Genomic DNA, 6,381 nt, shown 5'->3' on the forward strand with positions numbered 1-6,381 from the left:
AGGGAGCTTCTCCCCACTTCCTCCCCCCCCCAAACACACACAAACACCCCCCTCCCTCCCTCCCCTGGCTCTGGGGCTGAGGTGTGACTTTTCCCAGATCATTAGCAGAAGGCAGTACATTTTTCTAAGGCTGCAGAAAAGGAGCAGCCACCTGAATCCCACCAGGATGGCCTCCGTGGGGGTGCAGAGAGGGCTGCCCTTTCTGAGGACAGGGATGAGGTTTGGGTTCGAGAACAGCCTGGCTCTGGGAGAGAGGGGGACCCGAGAGGGAGCCTCCCACCAGTGTTAAAACTGCAGCCCTGGAACGTGCAAGCGGAAAGTGTCAACAGGGCAACAGTGCCTCTGGGCCTGTGCTGAGTGCTTGCCCCTCCCCCGGAGCTTTTGCCAGCACATCCAGGACCACGGAGGGGGCAGAGGAAATCAGAGGTGCACATTGATGCATCTATTTGGTGCATTTTCTACCCTGCCTTTGATTGACTGATGGACTGCATCCCCCCCCCCTCAAGTCAGAGCAGAGCGGCTGCATCATATCTGCTAGAACCATCTGGCCGCTAGAGGGGTTGAGCCCCAGCACCTCTTTCCAGAGGGAGCTGCCTTATATATACAGGGGCTGGTTTTGCTCTCTGCATTTTTCTTGAAGGTGAGCAGTGAAAATCATGTCCACTGTCCCCCTAGAAGGTCTAAAATAAGGTTACCAGACGTCCCCGGATTTACAAATCAGTCCCCATACAAAATCATTTGAAGATGAAAAGTGTCCCCGGATTCATTGAAAAAAAATCTGGTAACCGTAGTCTAAAGCCATTTTGGGAATCAGGAAGGGTCGCCTCGGATATTGTTAAGAGACGGTTTGCTAAGATCCTTCCAAGACTTTTGCCGGCAGTTGGTCTTCAGAAGCATGGCTGTGGAGGCAGAGCAGAGCCATCGATGGCAAACAGGCCTGCCAGTTCGGAAGCAGGCAGGGCTCAGGGTTGAACCACTTCCTCAAATCAACTTTGAAGTTGCATTCAAATCAATGCTGAAGCTGGGCATGTTTAGCCTGGAAAAGAGGAGACTGAGAGGAGATGTGCCAGCCCTCTTCAAATATCTGGAGGGCTGTCTCGTGGAGGACGGAGCAAGCTTGTTCTGCAAGGGGTTGGGCAAGATGACCTTTGGGAATCCCTTCCAACTTGACAATTCTGTAATTCTATGTGCAAATGCCTGGGGACGACAGAGGACGAGATGGTTGGATGGTGTTCTCAAAGCTATGAACATGAGTCTGACCAAACTGCGGGAGGCAGTGGAAGACAGGAGTGCCTGGCGTGCTCTGGTCCATGGGGTCACAAAGAGTCAGACACAACTAAACGACTAAACGACAACAACATGTGTGAATACCTGCCCGTCTGACTTTGCTTCCTTGCAAAGCCCAGAGTCCAGAGAGCCAAAGCGCCAGGGATCCAGAACGGTGCTGGCCTGTGGTTCCCCCTGCGAGGCCCAGGCGCTTCCTGCTTCCCTCCTGCTCCTCTCTGGGCCTGGCCTGCCCCTCCTGTCCCCAGCCGAGTTTATTAAGACATCCGAAGTGGCTTCTCTTCACCCCCGGCTGAGCGCAGTCAATCTCTCGCCACCCCAAAGCCCCGTTCCCAGAGTGCCATTGGTCCGGCTGCAACACCTGAAGACATGTGCGCTGTTTGGGCTCTTTGAGGCCGGAGCTAATCCTGGCTCTGAGGGCAGCGGGAACAAAGGGGCCGCTTCAGCCGGGATGCCCAAAGATCTCCTCCCTGTGCTGGGCTCCCCGCCGCTCGCGTAATCCAATTGCGCTGCCTCCGCTCTCCCCTTTGATGAGGGCAGGGGGATTACTTCGCCAGGGCCTTGTTCTGCTCCGCTCGGACACTTCCTCTCGGTTTAAGAGAGGGGATTAGCAGCTCCCTACAGGCTCCAGGGTGTAATCTCAAATCGTGCCAGTTCCACCAAGGGGAGCAACATGCCATGGGGCTCAGACAGCCCCCCAGGGCTGGGCAGCAGCAGCAGGAAACGCCCAAGACCTCAAGCATCCCAGGGGCATCTAGCTCAGGACTGCCCGCTCTGACTGGCAGCAATGGGTCTCTGGGATTTCAGGCAGGCTTCTCTCCCACCAGGAGACCCCAGCGGGGATTGAACCAGCGACCTTCTGCTTGCAAGGAAGATGCTCTGAGCTGTGCCTTAAGAGCAGCCTTCGCCAGCTTGTCGTCCTGCAGATGTTGCTGGACTGCAATTGCCATCAGCCCCATCAAGGAAGGGGGGCCAGGTTGACGACAGCCATTTCAAAGCATCACCCAAGGCTGCTCAAAGGACACGCTGGTCTAGGACAACGTAGTGTGCGAACGCTCAGAGGACGACCTCCAAACCATCCTAAATATCTTCGAAGAAGCTTGCAAAAAACTTGGCCTGTCGCTCAACATCCAAAAACCCAACAAGCACAAAATAACCCCTCTGCAGCGCCACAAATCCAACTCAGTGGTGTAATGTTGGAAAGTGTCAATCACTTCTCCTACCTGGGCAGTTGTCTTTCCACAAGGGCCAACATTGATGCCAAAATCCAGCATCGCCTGAGCTCTGCGAGTGCGGCTTTCTCCCGATTGAAGTGCAGAGTGTTTGAGGACCGGGACATTCGCAGGGAAACCAAAAGGCTTGTTTACAAAGCTATTGTACTACCAACCTTACTGTATGCTTGTGAAACGCGGACCACTTATAAAGGCCATCTCCAACTCCTTGAAAGATTCCATCAACAGTGTCTCTGAAAAATTTTACACATCACTTGGAAAGACAGGCAAACTAATGCCACTGTACTGGAAGAAGCAAAGATCACCAGTGTTGAATGAAGCAATGGTTCTTCAACGTCAACTTCGCTGGACTGGTCATGGTGTGCGGATGCCTGATGATCGTCTTCCATAGCAACTACTCTATTCCAAACTTAAAAATGGAAAGCGTAATGCTGGTGGTCAACAAAAGAGGTTTAAAGACTGTCTCAAGGCAAATCTTTAAAAATGTAGTATAAACACCAACAATTGGGAAACACTGGCCTGCGAGTGCTCCAGTTGGAGAACAGCTTTTACCAAAGGTGCCATGGGCTCTGAAGACACTCGAACTCAGGACACAAGGGAGAAACACGCTAAGAGGAAGGCACACTCCCACCCGGAAACCAATGTCCCCACTGTGGAAGGACGTGTGGATCCAGAATTGGCCTCCACAGTCACTTACAGACTCATTGTTAAAACCGTGTTCATGGAAGACAATCTTACTCGGCTACGAGGGATCACCAAAGAAGAAGAAGGTCTAGGAGTTTGGTCCACCTTCTGAACACAGGGAACAACAATGCAAAAGCTTCCTTTCAGTTATGTGAGCAGGAAGTTTAATTCCCTTTTTTAAAAAAAGGTAAAGGACCCCTGACAGTTAAGTCCAGTCGCGAACGACTCTGGGGTTGTGGCGCTCATCTCGTTTTACTGGCCGAGGGAGCAGACGTTTGTCCACAGACAGTTTTTCTGGGTCATGTGGGCAGCAAGACTAAGCTGCTTCTGGCGAACCAGAGCAGCGCACGGAAACGCCGTTTACCTTCCCGCAGGAGTGGTACCTATTGATCTACTTGCACTTTGAGGTGCTTTCGAACGGCTAGGTTCCTTAGAGCCCCTTAAATCTGAGAGGTGCAGGGACTGGTGACTTGGGCAGAGCATTGCAGACCCCACCTTTCCGTCTCTTCAAATCTAGACCTTTCTCTTGCATTCTTTGGCACTGAGTTGGAAGAAAGGACGGAAGCTGGAACTGTCACGGGGGCCTCTTCACAACCAGAAACAAGGCGAGTGCTGCACCCCGTAGTCCAGGGGTCCATTACCTTACCTTACCTTTAAACCACTGTTACCTTTTTTGAGGAGGTTGTTACCACGACAGATCAGCACAATTGTTTCTACGATTCTGTGCGCCCACACCCAGAGGCACCTTCAAGCTCTGCCTCTGCCAAGAAGAAGAAGAAGAAGAAGAAGAAGAAGAAGAAGAAGAAGAAGAAGAGTTTGAATTTGATATCCCACTTTATCACTACCCAAAGGAGTCTCAAAGCGGCTAACATTCTCCTTTTCCTTCCTCCCCCACAACAAACACTCTGTGAGGTGACTGGGGCTGAGAGACTTCAGAGAAGTGTGACTGGCCCAAGGTCACCCAGCAGCTGCATGTGGAGGAGCAGGGAAGCGAACCTGGTTCACCAGATTACAAGACTACCGCTCTTAACCACTACACCACACTGGCTCTCTAACCAGTGTTGAAGCAATGATTCTTCAACATCAACTTCGTTGTTTAGATACTTGATTATTATTTTCCAAAGCAACTACCCTGTTCCCAACTTAAGAATGGAAAGCGGAATACCGGTGGACAACAAAAGAGGTTTAAAGACGCTCTGAAGGCAAATATTTAAAAATGCAGTATAAGTAGTGATGACTGGGAAACAGTGGCCTGTGAGCGCTCCAGTTGGAGAACAGCCTTGACCAAAGGTGTCCTGGGCTTTGAAGACACTCAAACTCAGGACGCAAGGGAGAGAGCACACTGGCTCTCAAGCCAGTGTGCTCTCAAGGACTGGCTCTCAAGGACTTGCAGCAAGAGCCTTGGGCAGGTCGGGTCACCGTCTGTGTAATGGAAATAAGGGCCATCTGCGCTGACGACTTGAAGCGCAGCACGCCACGGAGGCCCCCATAAAATGCTTTGCGAGATCCAGGCGCTGTGCGCATGAGCAGAAGAGGTGGCCTGTGACTTCTGGGGCAGAGGGGGGTCCTGACCACGAGGGGGTCTTTCTGCCGGGTCAGGCAGGAGCATCACGGCTTGCTGCTTAGAGAACCCCCCTCCATCTCTCGGGGAGGGGCCTTTAAAGGTCCCTTTGGCTGCTATAAAAAAATGTTGGGACTGGAGCAATTCCCCACATGGGTTTTTTATAGCGTGCAGCTTTCCTTTTGATGGGGGGGAATGAAAGCAAAGACGTGGGGAGAGAGTTCTTGTTCCTGCCATGTGTGACTGCCTCTCCCCTCCTCAAAACAGACATCTATTATTATTATTATTATTATTATTATTATTATTATTATTATACTGCCCCTCACCCCAGGGCGGTTCACAACATAAAAATACAGTATAAAACACACACCAAGTGCATGATAAAAACGAGAACAAATCCCAAACAACACCCCCTCCCATCTAAAGGGCTGGGGGGGCCCAGAAACGCAGCCTCTGCCAAGCCTGAACAGGGAGAACAAGCAGTCTAACTTTCTACCTCCTCTGTCAGAAGGCGCTATATCTGCTTCAGGCGAACCAGCAGCAGCTGAAGCCGGAGGAAGATGGGCAAGGGCCGTGGGCTTCGGACAGCCAGGAAGCTGCGCAGTCATCGCCGAGACCAGAAATGGCATGACAAACAATACCAGAAGGCGCATCTGGGGACTGCTTTGAAAGCCAATCCTTTTGATATGAAAAAAATGTTGAAATATACCTTTATAAAGAAACCAGAAGCATTTTTACTGGGCATTGTTGGGAGTGATATAAATAGAAAGGAATGTAAGCTCTTCTTATATGCAATAACAGCAGCAAGAATATTACTGGCCCAAAAATGGAAGCAAGAAGAATTACCGATGATTGAAGAATGGAGGATGAAGTTAATTTACTATGCAGAACTAGATAAACTAACAAGAAGGTTTCGAAACCGTCTGGACCAGAAATTCACGGAAGACTGGAGTAAATTTATGGACTATTTGAAAAGTATTTGTGAAGACCAGACAACGTTTGTAGGGTTGCAAGAAGTTTTGTGAGGAGTATTATTGGAAGTATTGCAAAACTGGAGAAGGGGAAGGATTTGTTAAGAGATGTAAAGGCAATATAAAGTTAAGAAATGCATAAGAAGTGGTTAAAACGGTGGATCATCAGAGGTGCTGATGGAAGTCTAAAAATATTGTATAAGTGATAAGTTTTGTGGTACATTTTATAATTTATATGTTAAATCAATAAAAATTATTTAAAGAAAAGAAAAGAAAGCCAACCCTTTTGGGGGAACTTCCCATGCCAAAGGAATTGTCTTGGGAAAAGTTGGTGTTGAAGCTAAGGAGCCGAATTCTGCCATCAGGAAGTGTGTCCGAGTTCATCAAGAATGGAAAGAAAACAACAGCCTTTGTTCCTAATGATGGTTGTCTGAACTGGAGAACGATGAAGTCCTGGTTGCTGGGTTTGGTCGGAAAGGACATGGTGACATTCCAGGAGTTTGTTTCAAGGTTGTCAAAGTAGAAAATATTTCTTTGTTAGCATTGTACAAAGGCCAGAAAGAGAGACCAAGATCATAATATCTGTGATGCTGCATCCAGCTATAATAAAACTTCTCATTTGACAACAATAATAAAAAAAGAAGGCGCT

The 6,381-nt window shown here is 49.4% G+C and overlaps 1 pseudogene; it reads left to right on the forward strand.

Annotated features, from left to right (window-relative positions):
* The first annotated feature begins 5,296 nt into the window (after positions 1 to 5,296).
* On the forward strand, positions 5,297 to 6,381 carry LOC114604640 (small ribosomal subunit protein uS12-like; annotated as a pseudogene).

The sequence above is a fragment of the Podarcis muralis genome, chromosome 9 (genome assembly GCF_964188315.1).
Source record: "Podarcis muralis chromosome 9, rPodMur119.hap1.1, whole genome shotgun sequence".
Lineage (NCBI taxonomy): Eukaryota > Metazoa > Chordata > Lepidosauria > Squamata > Lacertidae > Podarcis > Podarcis muralis.